This window comes from Zophobas morio, unplaced genomic scaffold, assembly GCF_036711695.1.
Source record: "Zophobas morio isolate AGI-343-1 ecotype UQ-CSIRO unplaced genomic scaffold, CSIRO_AGI_Zmor_V1 ptg000002l, whole genome shotgun sequence".
Lineage (NCBI taxonomy): Eukaryota > Metazoa > Arthropoda > Insecta > Coleoptera > Tenebrionidae > Zophobas > Zophobas morio.
The window spans coordinates 14,759,935-14,785,991 of NW_026972107.1; the positions used below are offsets into that span (position 1 = coordinate 14,759,935).

General features: G+C 32.5%; 1 protein-coding gene across 1 annotated transcript in view; it reads right to left on the minus strand.

The window, feature by feature from the left end:
* Rsh (radish) overlaps positions 1-26,057 on the minus strand; it is a 324,789-nt gene that overhangs the window by 294,791 nt on the left and 3,941 nt on the right. The window contains exon 2 of the mRNA XM_064055372.1: positions 961-991. The gene's annotated coding sequence lies outside the window, so the exon portion shown is untranslated. The remainder of the gene's footprint in view (positions 1-960; positions 992-26,057) is intronic.

The window sequence follows — 26,057 nt, forward strand, 5'->3', positions numbered from 1 at the left end:
TAATAAAATGTCAAAGTCGAGGTAAGGGGCGCGAACTCCGCGTGCTCCAATTACGTCTACATCTATACATTGAAATTCTTGATACGTAAAAAAGGCACAGTTTTATTCAAGATGAGATGGTTTTAAAATTCAAAATCAATAGTCGATCTAAAACGAATTTGGCCAGGATACAATACACAAAGAGTGCGTTTGCGTTGTCAAACAAAGCGGCGCCACAGGTAGTGAAAAGTTTTGTCGCCCCCGGAGGTTGTCTTTGCAAATAACAAACTTAACCCCTTTAATTTGATAACGGCGAAACTAAGAAATTATTTACAGATGGAACAAGTTGAGAACAACTATTCTGAATAGTGACCGCTCGCCTTTCATAACTATTTTGAGGTAAATTTCGTAGGGGCTCTTAGCAGAACTTTAGTTTCGGTCTAGATAAGTAAGCAGACTGAATGGAGCCCTAGACGCTGCCATTTCCTGCTGCAAATTGTTACAGCAAACCTTATTTCATAATAGAGTTGGGATGTTTAGGTAGGTGTTCGACCATACCATATATTAGAATTTTGACAAATTGCTCTCAAAAAATCTCCATCGACTAGTCAACAAATGTCTTTGATAAATATCAATATCCATCCACAATCAAGATGAATCGAAACTTTTTTGCTCTTTTTTCATACTCTAGGGGTCATGAAACGTCGAGAAAACAAAAAAATAACCTTTTGGCGGCTGGACCTATTGCAATACTCCCTCGGGAAATGAAATCAATATTGGCAAGAATTTAAAAATAACTTTTGATTTATTTGGACGCAAACTGTTTTTTGAAATTAAGTGCAAAACGCTGTGTGTCAGTTTAGTTCTTTGTAATAAAAGATTTAAATTAATATTCAAGATGACGTCTCATTTCACCCGCGAATGTTTAATTAGAGCAAAATTAAAAACATACGAATTATAAACCATGACAAATGCACTCACCTTATCAATGTTGTCTTCCCTTCTGCTTGGCCTGAAAATAATTAAACGAGAACATTAGCAACTAATTTAATAATGAAATTAAAACGTTAAATAAATTTGAAGAGTAATTTAATTAACTTTATGCACTAGTTGTATTGAATTATATGAAACGTAATTACGAATATTAAGTAAACTTTTATTTAAGTTGAGGATAAACTTAAGTTGGTAGATGAGAGAAAAGATAAATTATAGTTGTTAAACAAATAGCAGAAATGCATGTTCTTGAAAGTCGCTTTACACTTATGTTTCAAAAAAGGGCTCATTATCAGTCGTTCAAAAATTACCTACCTGTGGGTGCCTAAGCCAAAACAATATTAAGTATCTGAAATTCTCTTCTGTTCAACGGTTAATAAATAATCAAACGCGGAGAAAAAACTTCACAGTGACAATGTTTGCGATTGTTACAATGTAATTTACTTCGAGAATTTCATGTTGATTTGGAGTTATAACTACCGAAAACATGGTATATTTGATAAGCTATCAGCAGATAAAATAAATGAATTATTGTAATAAGTGTGTTGTTCGGCCTAAGGACTCCCCGTACTTCTCATGATTTCTTTTTTTATTGTTTCAAAATTTTCTCAACTTGCCTAAAATTATTCCTAAATTATAACAAAAAACTGAAAAATGATCGAAAAAATTAATGAAATAATCCTGTATATTATTTAACAAGATGGCTATAAATTGTATGTGGTTTTTAATAGTGCTTAACCCTCTCGGCGTTCAGCTCGAAATGGTTACAGCTGAGGCACTCGGGCCTAAGGAAGCAGCAAACTCTTAAATAGCGTGATATCATTTTAATAATTTAGAGGGTGATAAATCTTCTAATTGGTAGTCAGATTAATTATAATCATAAAATTAAACTTTGTGGAGGGCGGTTGTTGATTTTTTATTGCTTGTCTGAACGTTCTTCAACAAGCATTATTATTTAAATTTCAAATTAATACAGGCATTTAGGGTGAAAGTTGCCTGAAGTTGTGCCGATTCCGTTTTCCACCAATCATACTTAAAAGTTAAACGCGGTTATGAACTTGAGTAAAGCTTTTAAAACTTTGGCGCTGACCATAAAGTTGAAGGAATGAATAAGCACACTTATTTATAGATCGTGTTTACTGTTATGGTTTAAATGTATTTTATGACCCCTCGGATACACATATGGCCACTAATGGCTCGTGAAATTTTAATATTCGAGCAAATTTCTTGCATTTTGCTGCGTCTTTACGGTTCGCTCGTTATGCAAAATGTTTGCTATTAACGTTGAATACTAGCTGAATTTATTAAAGAGGCGAGCGTTTCTGAAAGTTGCCTGCTATGAAAGTTGACAATTTTTCTCGGTAATTACTCAATTAGCTTAGTGTTTCATAATTTAGATCTGTAAGGTCTAGAAACGCATTAGCCGATTACGATACAGCGACTCATACGCAAACTCTGAGTTTCATTAATTAATTTAACCATTTACGGAGTAATTACAGTGAAAAGCAACTAAGGCCTTTTCTCGCCATGTTCAGGCATTTGTTACAATCCGACAAACGAAACTGACACAATACTAGAGTTTGAGGGCTTCACTAACATCATTCGTCTCTCCACTGTATCAACACTTACCCTATCTAACAATATTAGTTCTACAGAAATGAAAAATAAACATACCCACGATCTCTCAAGCTCTGCTTGATCAGTTTAATGGAATCGACTACATACCTAACAGGTAATGCAAACACAAGTTGTGTCCTGCAGTAAACATCCTCTATATTTAAGCAGTTAAAGCGAATCTACGACCTAATAATGCTAGATGAGTTATATGGCACCCCTGAAAATTCCTTCAGAAGTTTTGGAATATAATTAGAATTATTATGAGTAAATGGGTGGGTAGTAACATTGCTCGTTATCTAGGAAATTCGAGTTTGGAAGGTAAAGGTCAGTCAATGAAAAATAACACAGCACGAAAGTCAATACGTTATCTCTTATTTGCCGAATTAGTAGCCAACCAAAGTTAAAATCTGTACTTGACGTCAATAGTCAAAGGTTAATGTGTCAAGTTGCAAAAACGGTCACTTGTATACTTTCATCAATAATAATTAATAATCCGTAATTTTTGGTTTTGCACATAAATTTTTCGCTGATGAGTTATGTTGAAAAAATGTTTCCACGGTTCTGGATCTCATAATGATTGAAACAAAATTGCTTTAAAATGTTCAAAACATTAAAATAAATTTAGTGTTAGTCAAAAATGTTTTTTTTTTAATAGTGAGGAAGTATTTAATGAAAATATTCCAAATTTATTCGATGTTCAAATGTTGCACGTTACAAAATTTGTTACAAAGTCGAAAATGTAGGTACTTTAAATATCAAGGGTTATGTTAAAGCTTATACTTTAGGCTTTCATCTGACTCAGGTTAAAAGTTACAATAATGTCATAAAAATTGTTTTACACGACAAACTTAGATGGGATTTTTTCTAAAACCATTTAGCGTAAAAAAATCTTTTTTTGGAACTCTCGAACTAGTGAATTTAAACACAGTGTTTAGTACAGGTTTTAAAGGTGAGAAATTCGATTAGTTTTAATTATAATTATTAACCTCCACTTAAGATATATTTCTCAGCTATCAGGAGTGTATAATAAGGCGTTCAGTGGTAAAATAGTCTGCGGACGTAATACCCAGCGCTGATGTGGTGGTCAAGCAAGGCCGCAGTCAGGTTGAGAGAAATGAAGTGTTGATAGTGACGATGCTGATAAAAGAAAATGACGGGTTGGAATAAACCTGAGCACTGAGAGGATTCTCAGGTGGAACGCTGTTGGCCCATGACACAGCAAATTCGCGAAAACCGTAGAAGGGATGGTCCAGTCAAATGGTGGTGGCGTTGATAATTTGCGCTGAAGGCCCCGAATTGTTCTATATTAAGTAGATACAACGAAACAACTAGGAGAAATACCGTTACAACATTTGATTAAATTTATTTATTTATTTCATAGTGTATGCATTGAAAAACTACACTGAACGACGACTTAGGTACGTACATACATACTATTTAGCCATTTCTTCTTAATATACGTAGTCTTCTTTTGACAAGAAGATACTTAAACCATGTTCAAAACTTTTGTACGGAAATATGTATTTTGCAATTACGCTCCGCCCCTCGGTCTGACAACGAATAAAAATTCATCATAATTGAGATCGGGACTTTGTTTTTAGTTACTTATAGTTTTAGCTGAACAACACGGCAGTTAAATATGTTTTTAGTCTCTTGTTCGGAAGAGGATTTCGTGTATTAAAAAAAAGTACAAAATATAAGCCCCGCCCACCCACCCCCTCTCAATTGTGATGATTTTTTTATTCATCGTGAGCCGGGGGCGGATCTTAGCTCCTAAAACTTCATTTCACTACAAGAAATTACCATGTGAAATCTGTTCTTGAAAGAGTAAAATTTTGCAAAGAAATATGCATTTTGTAATTAAACTCCGCCGCTGGATCTGCCAACGAATAAAAAAATTATTACAACTGAGACAGGGTGGGTGGGGCTTATATTTTGTCCTTTCCTCTTACTATACGTAGTCTTCTTTTCACAATAAGAAACTTAAAACATGTTCAAAATTTTTGTAGGAAAATAGGTATTTTGCAATTACGCTCCGCCCCTCGGTGTGACAACGAATAAAAAAATCACTACAACCGAGGTAGGGTGGATGGGTGGGGCTTATATTTTGTCCTTTCCTTTTACTATACGTAGTCTTCTTTCCATAACAAGAAACTTAAAACTTGTTCAAAATTTTTGTAGGGAAATAGGTATTTTGCAATCACGCTCCGCCCCTCGGTGTGACAACGAATAAAAAAATTACTACAATCGCAATAGGGTGGGTGGGTGGGGCTTATATTTTGTCCTTTCCTTTTACTATACGTAGTCTTCTTTCCACAACAAGAAACTTAAAACTTGTTCAAAATTTTTGTAAGGAAATAGGTATTTTGCAATTACGTTCCGCCCCTCGGTGTGACAACGAATAAAAAAATCACTACAACCGAGGTAGGGTGGGTGGGTGGGTGGGGCTTATATTTTGTACTTTCCTTTTACTATACGTAGTCTTATTTTCACAACAAGAAACTTAAAACTTCTTCAAAATTTTGTTGGGAAATAGGTATTTTGCAATTGCCCCTCGGTGTGACAACGAATAAAAAATTCATCATAATTGAGATCCGGACTTTTTTTATTTACATATATTTGTAGTTGAATGTATGTTTTTAGTTTCTTGTTGGGAAAAGATTTCGTGTATTAAAAAAAACGTACGAAATATAAAACCCCGCCCACCCACCCGTTCTCAATTGTGACGAAACAAATTAACAACTGCTAATTTCCACCTAATTTATTTGGGGTTTGCCTATCGATCATTTTAGAAAAATTGAACCAAAATACGCAGGTTAGCCCACTACTAAACTTTCTGAGTAAATTTTCATTTTTATTTCAATACAATTTTTTGTCGTGATGATGTGTAACGCGATCCATAAGTGTGTAAGAGAAAGGTGTAAGGTGTGTAACCGACTAATCGAAACCATTTTCATCAATCAATAATAATCAACGAAAAACTTCACCAACAAATCAACACAGAACATCATAAACCAACATTTTCTTCTCTACGGTCAAATTGGTCAAATGTCAATGAAGGATAACTAGCGCCCTCATCAAAATGTGTCAAAATTTTGTATATCGTCCAATTTCACTATTCGGCAGGCTTTTCAAAAATTCGTTGGCTATCTATTGTAATTTTCTTTAATGAAACACAGTAAAAGTTCTGCTTTTTACCAAAAAAGCCGTTGTTATGGTTGATCGATACCAATTTTGTCGATTTTGAGAATTCAGAAAAAATATGACGAGAATATATTTTGTTTGTGGAGAGATGGCGCTAGTTCCTCAACGAATTTTTGAGGTTAACGGAACCAATAAAATTGTTCGCCATAAACGCAAGCTCAGTGTCACTGGTGACGTCACGCCGTTACTCTAACCTCCCTTCCACGTTAGTCGCCGTTAATGCAGACAAGGGCCACACACAAGCTCGTAAGCTTTTTAGCAAACTCAAAAAAAAAAAAATGGACAAGCAATCACACGCCTTTGCCTGCATGTCGTAGTTTCAACACAGAGATTTGTCTACAATTTCACAGAAATTTATCACTGCTGCCAAGGTGATATTTTACTGCCTGGCTCTAGGTAGGTAATTATAATTGTAATTCCATAAGAAGAATGGTTAATTTTATGTTTTTTCAACGTTTCATCAGCCTTAAAGTACGAAACAATAGATCTGCCGTTTTCATCTGTTTGCCATCTACTGTTTGCCGTCTATCGTGTGCCGTTTGTTGCTCGATTTTTATAAAACAAATAATCTCCGAAACTACTAGAATGATTGTTATTAAAGTACTTATAAAGTTACCCATCCACAATTACATAGCACTATCACCACTTTTTTAAGTAAAATATAATTAGCTATTTGATTTTAACGAAATAAACGGCAACTGTCTTCAGTCAATTCGTTCATTTGTCTTCTTTTTTTTTGGTTAATTTATATAGCATGTGTCAATAGTGAATGGTTCTTTAATAAAATAACGATCACTAGTTAAATTAATAATTTTTAAAGTTTGGTTTTGCGAAATTTTTCAGGGTGGCCGGCTTTTTTTGCCGATCAGTGTATTTGCTAATCTTGATAGTGTAGCGACGGGCGAAAAAAGCATGATATGTTTTATAACAGGTGTTCAATTGAAAAATCACTCATAGTAGCCGTTGGAATATCATTTGACAGAAAGGTCATCAAAATTTTAGGTGTAAGTAAGCAGATAAATTTTTGATCAGCTACTTAGCATGTGTACGATAACCTCAAAGCATTTACAGAATTTCAAAGAAGTTGGTTTGATAGTTCATTTAACTGCAAAATGTTGATTTTTTTTTAATTCACCAAAAATCTAAATGTCTAAAGAAAAAAATTAGAACAGATTAATAAACTATATGGATAAAAGCATACTATTTCATCAAATTTATGTCTAATTTACCTAACAAAACTTTGAAATGACGTCATCAAATGATTGGTGGGGTAATCAGTAGAGAACGGATTTCTGTCGGGCTAGGCAAGGCCAAACTCGGTACGGCTCGTACGGGATGCGAATTCATTGCGGTTACGGACTGCACTTCGTTTATTGGAGATTCCCAGTAAACACAGTTGTGATGTTGACGTGACAGGTACGTACTCACAAAAGAACAATAAGTACATTGCATGATTATGTCTTAACGATATACCTGGAACGTAAGCTATATAACTAATTAGAATAACGCTGTTTCGTTGCACTCTGCTGTTAATTCCCGTTCTCATTTACTTAGCCGTTTGATTAATAAATCGTTAATTATATTTATGGAATTAGTACCGATTAAATTCAGTGATTATCTATCACCCGCTATTGAGTCCCGGCGATCCAGCGCGTCCCCACCTATAATCGTGACGTAGCCCGACAGAAATCCGCTGTCTAGTAATCAGACAAATTTTGGTTAGCCTTTCTTGTCTACATGATATTTCTAGAAAACCTAATGCACCTAAAATTTTACGACAACAGACGACAGATAGCTGGAAACGGGAGGCCTATTTTTTCACACTTTGAAACGTTAAGAAAACATGAAATTAGCCATTTCCCAAATGGATCTTTAGATTTACTAGCTTTGTAAGAATAGTAAACTTAGTTTAACGTCACACCACATGACCTGACCATTTAAAGATGAAAATATTTCGCGTTGGTTTAATTTGTAATTATTTGTGAACTAGAATTAATCAGAAAAAATTCCAAACGCCAATCTAAATGATAATGTGTACGTAATTAACAAAATTATCTAATATCTCTATTCAAGATGGTAGATTCAGAAATTTTCTGCGACTACACTCGACCCACAGTCATCGGGAAAAAATGAAGCCGGTTTTAGACCAATTTAGGCAAAAAGTTATGAGGGTTCTAGGCCAAACCCCAAGAGTCGACAAAAAATTAGACCAATTCTAGCTCAGGTCAAACGAGGTCAAAGTGAGCCAGAATCAATCTTAATTACTACTATCGTTTTTACATTTTGAAGAATTTTAGACCAATCTATAGAAAAACAAGTGTACTTAATAAGAAAATCAACAAACTATGATGAACGACCTCGTTTTTGTTGCTTACGTCACAGATGTTAATTGTTGCTTATAAACGGCCGCAGAAGATGCGTGAACTGAGATATAGATTATTTGTTAATTTCACTAAAATCTTATACTTGGATAATTCTTACAATATGAAGTACAATCCAACAAATTCCACTTCTTTGAAAAATTATAGAAAATTTGTGTTTTCTGATAACCTTTATATAGTAAAAACCAGTGGTGTAAAAAAGGAGATGCCTTCCGCAAATATACAGACCATATGAAATGTATTCAAAGCAAATAACCAACAATTGTATTATTATCAGTGTACATGCTTAACTTGAATTGTTTATGTTTATACATCGAAGGAATATCACATCGAAATTTGTTTAATTTGAATGAGTTGTCTCCTTAAAACAGAAGACTAAAATTATTAATTAAGCCACAATGACACAAAATGTTTTCAATTTGAAAATTATTATTATTATTATTATTTTATCATAATTAAATAAAAACGTGGGTATTCTCACATTTTCTAGATAATGAGGTTCTTAATTTGATCAATAAAAAATTGATCGAAAGCTATAACAAAAAAATTATAAAATTTGAGTTTACGATTTTCGTTTTGTGATAACCTAAATATGTTTTTTCTTAATATTCGTAGCCTTCTTTTCACAATAAGAAACATAAAACATGTTTAAAATGGTAAATGTTTGTACGAAAATGTCGGCTTTGCAGTTATGGTTCGCCCCTCGGTCTGACAACGAATGAAAAATTCATCACAAATCCTTAAGACGTATAGTTTTTTTTGAACAACACAATTATTGAAAAACATGTTTCACATGGTAATCACTTGGAGAAAAATGAGGATTGCACTTAAGCTCCGCCTCCCCGACTAATGATGAATAAAAAAAACCATCACAATTGAGATAGGGCGGGTGGGCGGGGATGATATTTTATATATTTTTTTCATAATATACTTAGTGTTCTTTTCACAACAAGAAACATAAAACATATTTAAAACGATAAATGTTTGTAAGGAAATATCGATTTTACAATTATGCTCCGCCCCTTGGTAAGGTTAACATAGCACGTGCATAGAATATTTGGAGCATTTAAAAACGAATTGTTCAGTAAAATTTTGAGAAGACTTCATTAAATTCTTGGTGGGAATGTTTAGATAAATTTACGTTGTACCATTTACACGATATTTTTAAAATAGTTAAAATTTTATAATAATAATCAATACAATAATTTCGGAGATTATTTGTTTGACGAAAACACTAACGATCTGAAACCGACAGACAGACGGAAACGGAGGACCTACTTTTTCATCTTCTAGGAGCTAAGAACCGTTGAATGTTAAATGAAATTATAGATTCATCAAATAAGCCATAGTGCAGTATTTGCTTATACTTAATATAAGAGATTTTACCTTCAACATAGCTTATTGGAGATAATTTTCCCGTTTCCGTTTTCTACCTATCTGTTTGTTTTTGTTGAAGATTTATCAGGCAGCTCATTAGAACTACTGAACCGGTTACTTTGAAATTTTAAGGTATAGATCATAAAACCTTTAATTTAACTATACGTACACGGTTATTCTAAAAAAAATTGTTATTTCCATCAAAACCAATTTGGAAATTTTGCCCCCTAAATGTATTATTCAAGTTTATGAATGACTTTGTAGTGCTAATTTAGAAATTCAGAATAATGTTATCTTGATGTACGATAAGTAAAAACCAGAGGTATAAATAACATCTCTTGTCCTTTAGCACTAGGTAATAGCAATCTGAAGCTCAAGTGTTTATTTATGTTTATACATCGAAAGAATGTCACGTAGAAATTAATTTGATTTGAATGAGTTTGTCTTCTCAAAACAGGGCTAAAATTATTATTAAACCACAATCGAACAAAATGTTCTGAATATTATAATTATTATTTTGTCGTTATTATATAAAGACGTGCGTATTCTTAACATTTTCAAGAACTTGGGCTAGATTATAGCAACAAATTTAATTTTAAGTTCTGATCCAAATGATAGAGGATATATATAAAAAAAAATAGCAAACTTATAACAACATTTCTTATAATTTGTCAATACATATAGTACTTATTTTAGTTTATAAATAGAAAAATTGTTTACTTACAATTTAATAAATGTGTCAAGGTGTAGAGATTAATGTTTTGTGGCATACTTAGCTAAGTGGTTAAAATGGAAAACCATCATTACCGGATTGAGCGTTGGACTATTGTTACTTTCTATAGTGGACTTGGTGTTCATCACCATGAAGCTGAAAATTAATTACTGAATCCGGTAACATTAATCTGCTGTTAATACTGTGCGTTGCTTTATTGATTTTAGTGCAGAGCTAAATACGCATAAAAACGTTTGCTGAAATTAAACAACTGACCCGGCTGAGAACATTCCGCTGAAAAATCTTTAGAGAAAAAATAAAGGACTGAATCATTGTCTAAGACTGACGTTGTATTAACAAAGCCTGTTCTTTTTGGAACCTTAAGAGTCTTACAAGAGGAAACTTGAACAAAGCAAAGCTTTCATGTTTTCTTTATCAGCAAAGTTAAAGCGAGAAAACTTGTTTGCACCTACAGCACAGTTATCAAGCTGATCTTGTTGAATCAAATTAATTGATAATTTTTAAATTGAATAATAACAAAGTCAAAATAAATTTCTTTGGTGTAAAGACTTCTACCCATTCTTCAGTCCTTTTCATCTCACGCTACACTGGTTTTAGATGCAATCAAACAAATGAAATTGTAGCGAATTCATGGACCATTGCTTGCGACAGTTTTCTCTTGAATCACATCTTTAAATCAATTTGCTGCTTATTTAGACAAACCGACGAGATACGTTCTCCAATTTAAAATAAAACAAAAGCCGATCTTAAAGGATTAATTAAAAAACTCTACATTAATTATTGTCTAATGAAAGTGCAGCTGTAAATAAGAAACTGGAGCATTTTATTTCGAAAAAAATCCTTGCGGATCACGCACAACCAAATTTATTTATTAATCTACTTAATTTGTGGCTTCTCATTAAAATTAAAACAATTAGTTAATGAATTGTTCCCTCCTGAACTAAAAAGGAAAGGGTAGCGGATAAGATGATACGATTATTTACTCTTTTTAAATTTAAACGTTTTTAAATGGTCTCACTGACATTCTAACGATACTTTAATATCACGCTCATAAAAATTTAATAAAAAATATGAAAATAAATTCACAAATATTACACTTTGTTGAAAAAAAATAAATTTATACGATTTGAAAATTACCATAGCGTAGTTACATGAACGTAAGTTGTTCAGTACCGTCAAAAATTCATAGCCATTTCAATCAAGTGTGTTTAAAGACGCGGTATTATATCTTTTTTTACTTGAGGAAAATTGTTCGGCAAACAGCCGCACTAGAGAGTACTCAAGTTAATACATTGTCTCCTTAATTTCTTATCTGAGCGATGGCTGTGAAACCGATCAATCTTTTATTCATTTATTCAAGAATTCGTGCAGGGTAAAAGCAACTTTAATCGCATTTAGATCTTTTGTGGTTGTTTGAGATTATCGCAATAGTTTTAAAATGTTCTTTCAAGTCGATTATAAACTTATAAACTTTATTACGAAAACAAACAGCCGCTGAAATTTTTTTATTTGAAGTTTGGTCGGTTTTGGTTTTAATAACCTTTTTTTTAATAATTTAGGCAAAATAATCTTCGGACGAGTTATAAGTACGTAATTATAGATGGTAACTTTAGTTAAAAAATATTAAAGTTTAAATACATTTTTATGAAAATTGTAAACAATCAATAACTATTAGCAGCTGAAATTAGTTAAAATAGTCCACTATGACCACAATGAAACTATTTAAAGCTGATTACGGTTTTAATATTAATGTTATGCACATGAACTATTTTTTTAATTGATGATAACCTTACCCCAAAAATTATTCCTTTAAATAAATAATTCTTTATAATTTGTTAACTGCGCAAACGAACTCTCAGAAATCAAAAACTAGTAGAATTATAATTTACATACTAAAATTAATCCATTTTCCCCACTAAATGTCAGAGGCAAAGATTATTAAATACTAAACATTGCTAACACGCTTGCATATATCTTCCTACTGTTTTACTGCCCACTTGTTCTTTAGAAAATTATAGCTGTTTCCAGTACAGTAGTTCAATACCGACGTATTTTAATTTATTTCAATATTTGGAATAACATGATTGAATGAAACAACATTAATGGAAACATTTGTTTGTAATTTAAATAAATTAATTAAATTATGTCCACAAATTCCAATATAATTTAGTTTTTGCATGCAATTTTCACAATATAACTTTGTTTTCAGTATCATGTGCAATCATTGATCAAACTTTTAATTTCCCGCTGATATTTAATTTTTAATTTTCTGTTATTCTATAACTTGTACAATCTAATTTGGTCGTCGGCAGTCTTTGTTAGGTTAGTATCCCATCATTTAAAGAACAAAAAATCGTCTAGTAAGCCATGAAATTTATTTTTAAAATAATGCTGTTAGCATCACAGCTGTTTGATGGTGTATTTAATATTCGTTTAACCATAACTGTCAAATCGAGCAAGAAACGGGTTGGTGTTGCCAACATATTTTTTTTTAACATCAAATTTCAATGGGTACTAGACGACTTTTTTTCTACCAGTATTTATTATTACAACTGATGACATAAAGCCTTCATTGGTGTGGCGTTGGTGTAAACAATATATTTCAACCTGAAAAATAATCATTTATCTATTATAGAGGACACGTTCTAACAGAAAATAGGGTATTAAATTCTATGACTGATGACAAACAGTTAAACAAATATGAAACCACAGTCAAAAATTAGTTGCTATTTTTACTATTGCAGACAATATTTCCCGACATAAATACCGGGTTTCTATAAATGATTATAGGGCGAAGTAGGTCATGGATGTGTGCCGCCTATCAGTTTATGCGAATGTTACTAAATTCACGACAGATATCAGGCGCATCTGTATAATTGGTTGCCTAAATTCTTCATATGTCAAAAAAATCTAATTCATTACAATAAAAAGAAAAAAAAATATTTTAGTTAAACTTCAGAATGAATGTTGAAAATGTTCACCTTATGTTCACTCTCTTCTTAATTTCAAAATGTTTTGTAACATCCTTTCGTCAATGCTTTGGACCCATTGTTCAATTTCATGTTGCAACAGGAACTCCTGACCGCTGAGGCAATTTTCTCAAAAATGTTTGTGGATTCTGATCGAGTCATCTCAAATCCACCAGACGTTCCTCAGATATCGAAGGTCTTCCAGATTTCCCTTTGTTGACACTGCCAGTTCGACACCTCAAATGATCAACAACTTCCTCAGATACTGAACGGAGGAGATTTCAATTTGTTGAGATTGTCAAAGTTTATTTCGATAGAACTTCCTTCACGCCTGAAGTACAGTCCAACAAATCCCACACTTCTTTGAAAAATTATAAAATTGGATCTTGAGATTTTGTTTGGTGATAATCTCTATAAAGTAAAATCCAATAGCGTAAATAACACCTGCGCCGTGAGGGCGCAAATTTCAAGAAAGCGCGATCCGCACAAGTGCGGTCAATATTAAATACATATATTTAAAGCAGATAATCAACGGGAAAAAATGTCCTCCCAGTAATAATAATATGCTCAACTTCGAGTGTTTACGTTTATACTACCAAAAAACCTCGAAGAATAGCACGTGTACATACCAAGCATTAGTGGCCGCATGCATTTGAAGGAAAATGAAATGTGATTGATTTTTTTCTTCTTAAAAGAGAGGAGGGAACGTTTTACTGAATTAAACTACAATGGAACAAAACGGTCGGAATAATATTTTGTGTGAGGGACACTTATTATGATAAATATTGTTTCATTATTATTGAACATAGGCGAGCGCGACATTATCGTAATTTTTGGTCCGTTCTCGATGTTATAAAAAAAAATAGAAATATTGTAAGCTCGAACTGCTGATCTTTCATCTACTAAACTCCCTCCACAGAAGCGTTAGGTTGGTCTACGTATAATGTGACTTAGAAACAAGGAGGTTGAAACAATAACAATTATAACAATAAACAAACAGGGCGGATTCATAAAGCACAAGTGTAGGAACATACTACTTTTTGAAATTTAAGTTGTGTTTATTATACAAAATTTTGAGGCGATGTCATCAGTTGTTGAAATTCCTAATATACGTACCAACTTTGACAGCAATCAATCGAATAGTTTCGGAGATTATATCTATCTGATAAAGATCGCGACAGATGGAAACGAGAGATCTATTTTTTCGTACTTTACGGGCTTTGAAACGTCGAAAAGATATAAAAATATCCAGTCCCCTATTGGACTCTATTACAATACTTCCTTAGCTTACGCCCGTGAAATATAAACCCTAGAATCAGTGTCAATGTTTCCATTTTTAGCTACGATAGTCAATATACAACACATTAAATTCTGTGGTAAACTCACAACTGAAATTTCTTGGAAAAAATCTTTCTTTGTTAAACTATGGATTTTCTAAAATATGATATTCGTTTAAAATTTTACCTTAGCGGTTGAGTAATAACTCCATCTACATTTGCGAGTGCAAGTCTCAGTCGGCAGAAATGTAATCGAAGCTTCCACAATACTATCCGGAGAGCCACGGCACATCTAGGAAACGCCATGTTCATGAAGTAGACACAACGGTACTGACGTTATTGCGAGTACTATCGTAGATTGTTGCTCCGCCGTTCGTGTGCTAATATTTTGTAATATGTGCCTTGTATTGTCAATATAAGCTTTGACTCCGTTCACGTTTCCTTTATTGCAGCAACAGGTTATGGGCCCAAAGCGCAAATAAACGGAATCGCGTGTGTTTAATTGAGTGCCGGAAATTCGTCGCGAATCGAGTTGTTACACAAGGGCAACTACGATACATGGAAGCTGCAAATACAGGCGACCTGTGGGAGTACGTGAATGGTGTATCCGTTACGATGATGGATAAATTCATTGAATGCCGCCCTCCACGTTCCCGATTTGAGAACTAAGTAATTTAATGTCCTTGAAGTCCATTTTCGGGCAACAACGCTGTGGTCGTGGACTGCAATGGAAGTGTGGAGTTATGTGAGTTCCAGGGGGCTCTACTAGGGTCACTGCACCCGAAGGAGATGATCTACACGACATCATCTTCGAAAACCACCGCGATCAGGGTGGTGTCAGAGCTCCAGGTCGTTTGAGGGTGACCGGAAGTTCACTTGGAGAAAAAACTTCAAACGAAACCCGGTGCCTACGATGTCATTCGTACAATGGATAGTCGTGCGGCCTTTGACTCGAGGGGAAGTATTAGAACACCATTTACATTTAAGAGTACGAGTCTTGGTCAGATCTTTGTCTCTATAGTAGAAGGTTCTAGAACACTGCACGAAGAACCACGGCGTACCCAAAAGAGTTGTTGTGAAGTAGACACAATGACACTGAGTACTATTGCGTTATGTCGTTCCGTCTTTTGTGTAATTAGATTTCGTGATGTATTTCCTTTGATTTTGATTTTTTAGAGAGTGGTGAAGTGACAAACTTTAGTTAATATCTTTTAATAACAATAATTTTAACGTATAATTAAAATTTAAAAGTGAGGGTCGGTAGTACTTATATATAATAAAATTGCTTTAACTACAGTGCTAGTTCACATGATCTACGAAACCAAATTTTAACGTCATTTATGACTGATGTAAGGATGCTTAGTTTATTAATAATTCCCCAAACTGACAACTGCTACATAATATTTAACAGGGTGAAAAGTCCCATGTCACCTCTACGCGCAATAAATTTATCGAGGTCTACAAGACGTTGTAAATGAAATTTATGTAACTCAAAATACCTGTTTATTAATGTATATAACATTTTATGCGTCATCTGTGTTCTAGTTTTATGAAACTTTCCCCATTTGTAACAAACAATAAACTGCACTAAGCAGGTTTAATACAACAACTATACCCAGGACTTATAGTGAGTCGTAAGAAGTGATATTACATTCACACGATGACGTGAATATTAGACGCGTTATATTAGCACATTTATTTTCTTAGTAGATTTCCACGCCTAACTAAATTATTAGAAGTCTCTTTTTTTCCTTATCCAAAGAGAGTATTAAATCTTAAATCCGTAATACCACCCTGACTTTCGCTCCGCGTCAATTGTTTACCGATAAAACTAACAAAGTAAAAAGTTCATCTCAAATCAATATGCCTTATATTTGAAGAGAATACATTTTTAACAGAATTTAAATTCAATTCCGAGTTGTTTTCTTAATGCAACCTCCTTCCATTTAAACGTAAGTAGCGAAGATTATCAACTTCCTGAAAAATTTACAGCACGGTTCTGTCGCTCCTCATTTTGTGTTGTCGTTTTCGTTTGTGTACCTCCGCGCTTTCCACCATGATTCCACAAAAACGTTTTGGGTTACCTTCTTTATTCGTTGAACTTACGTGACCATATTATATTAAGTCTTTAGGCGCATTTTTTCCAGTCACTCTTTCCATTTTGTTCCTAATGAAGTCATTACTTCAGCGACCTAGATCTCCTGTGTGTTGCGACTTTTCAAGCAATGCGTTTCGGTTGCTAAACTTTTGACTCGATTCTTTGATTTAGTATCTGTAGTCGTGGCGTGTTTTTAAAGCAACGAGACAGGAAAAATTCCAGATTAAGGGAAAATGAAAGAGAGGTATTTTTACGAGATGAAGGATTGAAATTGACTTGGAATAACATCGTTAATAACTGTCATCGGGCTGCGACAAGGGCTTGGAGAAGTCTCACAGCAGCGTATTAGATGATGCCACGAAAGGAAATCCCAAAAAGTATATAGGCTACTTATAGCTTCACTTTATATAAATATCGGAATACTGCATTTATTATTTACAAACGTAAAGGAGGAGAACTCTTTTCACATTACTGAAAGTTTAATGTACGATCTTTCTACCTTGAAGTAAAGAAAGCTAAACTAATTCTATACACTGGTCAATAATAAAGATAAAACTCATTTTAACGCATAGCTTACATTTTTGTCATTTTCATATTCCACGGAATTAAAAGAATAAAAAGGAAACTTTATTTAACAACCAAGTTGCCAGACTCAAACACTTCGTAACACTTGTATATAAGATTAACATAAATTTTCTAAGTCTGAATAAATGAAATTCAAATTATTTTAAATTATTAAATAACTGGGAAACGACCGTAACTGGATGAACTCTTGGCGAAGAATGCCAACATTTAAGCCCTTCTTTAGCATATGTAATGAGGCACTTGAGGTATTTGCAAGTTTTGCAAATGCTTTATTATTTTCTTACAGTTTATGTTTTATTCCCTATTCACAGTTCATTGAACACGACCGTGCAACTTTCCATTTCTAGCTGTGTGTCAGTCGTCTGACACCTACATTAAACTCATTATCTGTCAAACTACTTTGAAACTTAATTAAATTTTTGTCTTCACCAATTATTTGCGTTACAAATGAGATAAAAGCATTATTACCGTATAAACATGACGTTTGTTTGGTAATAAATTTGTACAAGACGTTAGTCGTGTAACTTACATGCAACGTGCAGACTTTAGCACTTTAGAACTAGGTTAAATCCAGTTTAACTGTATTAAAACGAGTACAAAATCTATTTATCCCTGTTAAGTGAGTATAGTAATTTAATCTTAAGATTACCGCACTAGTGCGCTAAATCATTATCTCAATCAAATTGAAGGAATAAGTTTAGTAAACAGTCACTAATTTTGTCGGAATCTCGGTCGACAAAAAATCTAAGCCAAAACCAATTCAGTGGTAATATTGATGTCAGGAATGCAACGGTGGCTGAAAGAACTGTTTGTTTAGTTACAAAAAACTGACACCTATTCTAGACGATAGTAGAAGAATTCCATTTTGAGAAAATGAGATGAAAATTATTGGCGCCATTTCAAAAATGTTATGGAAGTATTCTATTTAGAAAAGAGAAAAGCAAGAAAACGTAGACTGGCTGTGAAGACATAATTCAATACGAAAAGTTCCCTAGTAGAGAAAACAGGAAGAAACATTCCAAAAGAATTCCATCTGAGAACAAACAAGAACGAAAATATATGGATTTCTTTGTAAAAATCAGTTTATTGAGGAGACACCTCGTATAAGCAAATCTAAAAAATATTAATGCAGTGATAAATCACAAGTATAGACTCATCACATATATTTTGTACATTTAAGGTAGTAAAATTTTGAGGTGACATCATCAATTTTTTAGGGGGATGAGCAAATACATTTTAATTGAAAAGTTACCATGCTTATGATAACTTTAAAACATTTCCAAGATTTCAAAGCATTCGGTTTTGTAGTTCCTAATTAAATCTATAAAATAAATTCACGCATTCATTTTTTTTTTAGTTACCCTGTATAAGCAAATCCAAAGAATATGAATGGAATGATAACAAGTATAGAGTCATCATATTTTGGACATTTTAGATAGGATTTATGGGATAAGGGATAAGCAAATATATTTTGAATAAAAATTTATTATGCTTAACAAAAGTTTAAAACATCTGCAAGATTTCAAAGCATTCGGTTTGGCAGATTCAAAATTAAATTGCAAAATGTTGGTTTATAGTTTTGATTTTTTTTTTTTTCCAAAAGCCTGGACGTTTCGGACGGCAACCAGACAGACAGACAATCGGACAGATGGACACTGGCAATCTATTTCTTCGTTCATTTCTTCTGGGTCATGAAAAGTCGAGATAACGTAAAAGTAGAGAGTCGGCAGACGGAGTCGCTTACGCTCGGGAACTAAAAACATTACCTTGTGTACGTAGAACATTTCTACCAACAAATAAAAAATTAAGGAGGATTTCTGGGCAGATTTCTGATAATTACAGCAGGAAAACAGTAAAAAAATACATTCAACGAACTAGATGAAAAATTTCTGAAGAATTCCAGGTAAGAACAAGCAAAGATCTTTCTAAAAAGTTCTAGAGGTTTCCATATTTGAAGACCAAAACTAAAATTAAAAAAAACTTCGAATCTTCTCTAGCACATTTTATACGAAAAAACATTGCATCAAATACATAGAATGTTTCTACCAACAAATAAACCTTCTACTAACCAATAATCCTTGACATATGACACAAAAGAATTCCATTTAAGAACAAAGATAAAAATATATGTGATTTCTGAACTCCTAAAACAGTCAGTTGAGCTCCTTTAATGAGCATTCAAGAAAAACTTACAAAATTACAATTAGAAATTTTCTCTAGAACATTTTATTCAAAAAACATGATTCTGACTACGTAGAATATTTCTAACAACAATTAAGAAGTTAATCAAGTTAATCAAGAATTCTTGTAAAATTTCTAATAACTTGCAGCCGGAAAACAGTAAAAAAACATTCAAAGAATTCTGAAAGGAACATTCCAGAAGAATTTCGTATAAGAACAAAACATGGATAAAAATGTATGGGTCTCTGTGTAAAACTGAAGTCATAGAACAGTTAGTTGAGGTCATTTGAAGAGGTCCTATAGGTTTCCATATTTGAAAATCAGGATAAATTACATTCAAGGACTTCGAAATGGCTCTTTAGAACATTTTACACGAAAAAACATCACATCGAATACATAGAATGTTTCTATCAGCAAATAAAAGGTTAACGAAGAATTTTTGGCATATTTTCAAAAAATTACAGCAAGAAAACAGTAAAAGCACAGTTTAAGAACTGGAAAAAAATTCCATTTAAGAACAAACAAGGATAAACATCTGTGGATCTCTGTGTAAAACTGAAGTCGTAGCATAGTCAATTGACGTCTTTTTAAGAGGTCCTAGAAGTTCCCATATTTTAAAATCAGAAGTGGTACATTCAAGAAAATTTTCGAAATGATAACTAGACATATTTTCTAGAACATTTTATTCAATAAAAACAAGACCCTGAGTAGTTGAATATTTGTCGCAACAAATAAAGGGTTAAGGAAATTTAAAAAAAATACAACAAGAAAACAGTAAAAATCACGTACAAAGAACTGGAAAAAATACTCTAGAACAATATCAGATAAGAACAAATAAACACAGAAATCTATGAGAATGAATTATAAATCTTATCTAGAACGTTTTATACGAAAAAACGTTACATTGACTGCACAAAATATTTCTACCGACAAATTAGGGGTTAACGAAGAATTTATGTTTTTTTTAATTACAGCAGGAAGAAAACATTAAAAAAACTGGAACCAAATTTCAATAGAAAAACAAACAAAAGTAAAAATATCAGGATTTCTGTGTAAGAATGAGAATACAGAACAGTCAATTGAGATCATTTGAAGAGGTTCTAAAAGTTTTCATGTTTGAAAATTAAATATGACAGTCAAGTTAACTTCGAAATGGCGCTAGAAATGTTCTCTAGAACATTTTATTCAAAAAATATTATTTTCACTGTCTACGTAAAATATTTCAACCAACAAATAAGGAGTTAACGAACAATTCTTGTCAAATTACAGGAAATATTTTTTAAAAATTACAGGAAGAAAACAGTAAAAATCAAAATTCCAAAAGAATTCCGATGAATAACAAAGCTAGAATAGAAATCAATGAATTTCTATGTAAGACTGAAGCCATAGAGCAGTCAGTTGAGATCCTTTGATGATTGAAGAGATCTTAATAGTTTCCACATTTGAAAACCAGAAAGGACATTAAACAAAAACTTTGAAATGGTAATTGTAAATCTTCTCTAGAATATTTTATCCAAAAAAACAAGACGTTAACTATGTTGAACATTTATTTTCTGCCAACAAATAAAAGGTTAACGAAAAATTTTTGCCAGCAGGAAAAGGATAAAACCACATTCAAAGAACCGAAAAAACATTCCAGAAAATGTTAATATATTTTGAGAGAAAGATAGAAATGTATGGATTTCTGTGTAAAACTGAATCAAAGAACAGTCAGTTGAGGTCATTTGAATAGGTTCTACATGTTTCCATATTTGGAGATCAGAAATGGGTTCAAAAACTTCGAAATGGTTCTTAGAAATCTTCTTTAGAACATTTCACACGAAAAAACATCGCATAGAATACATAGAATGTTTCTACCGGCAAATAAAAAGTTAACGAAGATTTCTGGCATATTTTCAAAAAATTAGAACAAGAAAACAATAAAAAAACAGCTTAAGAACTGGGAGAAAGTTAAAAAAAAAATCCATTTAAGAACAAAGACAGACATGAGTCTCTATGTAAAACTGAAGTCATAAAGCAGTTGGTTGAGGTCTTTTGAACAGGTCCTTTAAGTTCCCATATTGGAAAACCAAAAGTGGCGCATTCAAGAAAAACTTCGAAATGGTAACTGGATATCTGTTCTAGAATATTTTATTAAAAAAAATATGACCTTGACAAGATTTCTAGCAACAAATACAAGCTTAACTAAGCATTCTTGGCAAATTTTTAAAAAACTACAACACCAAAACAACAAAAATCAGGTTCAAAGAACTGGAAGGAACATTCTAGAAGAATAAATAGAGACAGAAATGTATGACAATGATAATTAGGAATCTTATTTAGAACGTTTTATACGAAAACATATTGCATTGACTGCGCAAAATATTTCTACAGACAAATTAAGGGTTTACGAAGAATTTTTTGATTTTTTTTTAATTACAGTAAGAAAACAATAGAAAATACCTTAGAAAAAACTAGAAGAAACATTCCAGCAAATTTCAATGTAAGCACGAACACAGATAGAAATATCGGGATTTGTGTATAAGTATGAAGATATAGAACAGTCAATTGAAATTATTTGAAGGGGTCTTAGAAGTTTTCATATTTAAAAATTAGAAATTAAGAAAAACTTTGAAATGACAATAGAAATATTATTTTCACTGCATACGTAAAATATTTCAACCAACAAATAAAGAGTAACCGAAGAATTCTTGTCAAATTTCTAAAAACTTACAACAGGAAAACAATAAAAAACACGTTCAAAGAACAAAAAGAAACAATATTTGGATTTTTGCGTAAGTCATAGAACAGTCATTTGAAAAGGTCCTAGATGTTTTGAAGATCAGAAATGGCATTCACGAACTTCGAAATGCCACTTAGAAATTTTCTCTAGAACAATTTGTACGAAAAAACATTACAATAAATACATAGAATGTTTCTACCAACAAACAAAAGATTAACGAACAATTCTTAGCATATTTAAAAAAAATTACAGCAAGAAAACAGTAAAAACCAAAATTTCAAAAGAAGTCCGATTAATAACAAACAAAGCTAGAAATCAATGGATTTCTGTGTAAGACTGAAGCCATAGATCAGTCAGGTCAGGTCAGGTCCTTTGAAGATTGAAGAGATCTTAAAAGTTTCCATATTTGAAAACCATAAGGGACATTCAAGAAAACTTTGAAATGGTAATTGGAAATCTTCTATAGAATATTTTATTCGAAAAACATGAACATGACTATGTTGAACATTTATTTTGTACCAACAAATAAAGGGATAACGAAGAATTTTTGGCAGATTTTTCAAAAATTACAGCAGGAAGACAATAAAAACCACATTCAAAGAACCGAAAAAAACATTCCAGAAAATTTTAATATAAGAACAGAAAAAGATAGAAATGTGTGGATTTCTGTGTAAAACTAAAGTCAATTGAGGTCCTGTCCTTTGAAGAGGTCCTAGAAGTATTCAAAACTTGAAGACCAGAAATTATCTTCTAGAAAAACTTCGAAATGACGTTTACTAACAAATAAAGAGTAAGAATTCCTGGAAAATATTTAAAAATTACAACAGGAAAACAGTAAAAAAACACATCCAAAGAACTGGAAGAAACATGCTAGAAAAAATCCATACGAGAACAAACAAAGATAAAAGTATATGAACTTCTGGCTAAAACTGAAGACACAATAGTCAGTTTTATAACTTTCGAGTCCTAGAAGTTTTTATACTTGAAAACCAAGAAAAACATTACCTTGACTACGTCGAACATTTATACCAACAAATACGGGGTAAAAGAAGAAGAAGCGTCAGAAAACACAGGGTGGTATTTATTTATGAACTCAGTCAACAGTTTGCAAGAAAAATCTTCTACATTAAGTTGCAGAGATGGAAACGTAGGATTGGTACATTTCTAATAGCTTTCCTATTTACATTTCAAAGGGCTGAATGTAAATTACAATAAACAATGCGATTTGTGGCGTTGATCTATAAAATGAAACAATGTAAACTAAAATAGACAAAATGCAAAACAAATGATCAATCGAATAAAAAAGAACAAAAAAAATGGAAACTGCAAAAACTAAAAACACTGAAAAAAGTAAAATTTTTTATATAATGGAAGAAAAGAACCCAATAAGACAGCAAGTTGATCATAAACGTGAAAATTTAGAGAAAATCTCAACGAATGATGAACTATGCTTTAAATAAATGAAGAACAGTTTGGCCAAACTAGAGTTACGTTTTTCAAATGAAGAAAGTAAAGTCCTAAAGTGAAAACTGACGTTAAAGCAAGAGGTTTCGACTTTTAAATATGTATGTAATGTGTCTACTAACAAATTATGAGGTTTATCTATAATTTACAATCTGTATCTTTATCTTCCTCAGTTTTACAAGATAGTGATCAACGACAACAGATTTGGTATTACAACTGGAGAAAAATATAACAGAAATGTCAAAAAAAAAGAGAAAACCGCAAAAAATAAAAAATAAGAGGAAACCAGATTAGAACTAATTTACGAAACCGTAACTAGTTCAAGAAAAGAAACGGAAAACAAAGAAACGTTTGAAACAAGATTTGATGCTGAAAAAAGTCCATTAGTACATATGTAGTAGTGGACTTAGGAAAAGAAGAGACCCATCGTAAAACATCAAAGAAATCACATATAACTAGTTATCCCGTTAATGGCTAATGGTAATGAGTTTCCACCGATATCACTACCCAGCGGAGAATCAAAGGGTTAATTGCCAAATGTACGACAACCACAGATTTTGTTACAAACACGCCGCCGCAATTTCAAATTTAAATGATCACACTGTAGAATAAAACATTCGCTAGCGAAATGTCGAGTAGAGTAAGCAGAAGTCAGCACATTTCAGTTTGTATTAGAGCCTACGAGACCTTAAGTTAGACGGTGCCAACGATCTAATTATTATTATTAAACGAAGTTCCAAATTTGCATTTATGTGGGGTAAGATTGAGCCCTTGAGTTACACAGTCAAACGCTTCAGTTCTGAGAAGCGTGTGTGTCAATAGCGCTGCTATAGAAAATCAATGTCCATTACAGAATAGGCATTAATACTCCTTGACAGTTTCCGGTTATCTTGTTATCAGGCGTGTAAAACAGGCGAAATACACACAACCACATAAATTTTCAGGATGAAATGGAGCTTTGCAAATGTAATAATTTATAGCTTTGACTTGAGAAATGTGAAACACAAACAAGTGGATTAAATTATAAAGCAGAACTGTTTCATAAAACGGGTTGTGTCGCCTTTAACAGCACCTAAAAGTCGGTTAAACTTCATGAAAACTGTCTCGTCAAAACCCGTAAATAGATTATGGTGGCACTTAAAAGAGAGTTTTTCGGTCGACTCATAACGTTAGGATAAGAAGCTTAACTTTTACTCCTCGTTGCAGCAATTAAAATTATTACCCCAAAAGCCCAACGAGTTCTTAAATAAGATATCCATTTTTAGGCAAGGGAAAGGTTTGCTAAAACGGCAAAACGATGTTCTGAAACGAAATAAACAAGAGAAGTTAGGTGAAACTAAACACCTCAAAGTTGCTAGTTTTTTCAGATTATTATCAATCGAAAATTAAATTTTTCACCAAAAATGTGAGAACGCCCTAAATATAACATTTCGAACATATTGATGTTTATTACGTACGTATAACGTAGCTCCTTTGAAAATGAAATGCTGCCCTGGATGATGTTGTTTACATTATATTTGTAAATTTGTAATTTTTTAGATTATTTTTGCCTGTGTATTTTTTAATTAAAAATCTAACTCGTTTTTAATTATTTTGTGTACTCGTAATTGCATAATTGAATGAAAAACATGAATTAATTAATATTTCCATAGCTGTCAAAACCTAAATTTCGCATAGTTGAAAACTAACAAACGTTATGGTTTAAATAATATTTGTAAACAAGTAACACAGAAAAAAATTTATTCGAATCCTACATCACTGAGTGCCATTTTAATTTTAAATGTTTGGCTGTGGATCATGAAATGGTAAAATAAACACGGTATTTACTAACAAATACTAACATTAAAAAAATCGTAGTATTTACTAACAAATACTAACATTAAAAAAATCGTGATTTTTTTGACCAGCTATGTAAAGGTGTCCATTTGTTAATAATTAAAGTAAAATGAAACTTAATTAGAATCATCAACAAATTTAATGATTAATTTATGTATTTATTTTTAAGTCGTTACAAAATGCCTTAGTGCAATTAAAACAGCTTTTACTACACGCTTAAAACCTCAGTGTAACAAATCTCGTGAAAATTCAAACAAGTGAACTATCGGATAAACTATCGAGGAAATTTGTTTGAATAAAAAACGTAGAAAAGCAGTGGGTTTTCCGCAATGTAAATTATTTACTGACGAAGCAACAAAGTTTAAAGTTAAGAAGTTACTTTTGTTTAGGGTAGTTCTGTCAGGCGTCGATTTATAGTTAGATATCGGACCTCTGAGACGAGGGTTTCGCCCCGACATGAATTTTTCATGGGGGCCATAGCCATCGCCTTACAACCTAAAGACAAATTAAGATATATCCGTCTTTTGACTAAATTTATATGCCCACGTCTACCAGCACTTTTCCGCAGTTTATTTAGTTTCATGCAACAGTTATGGATCATCCTTTCTGGGCTAATTTTTACGTGATCAAAGAAATACCTG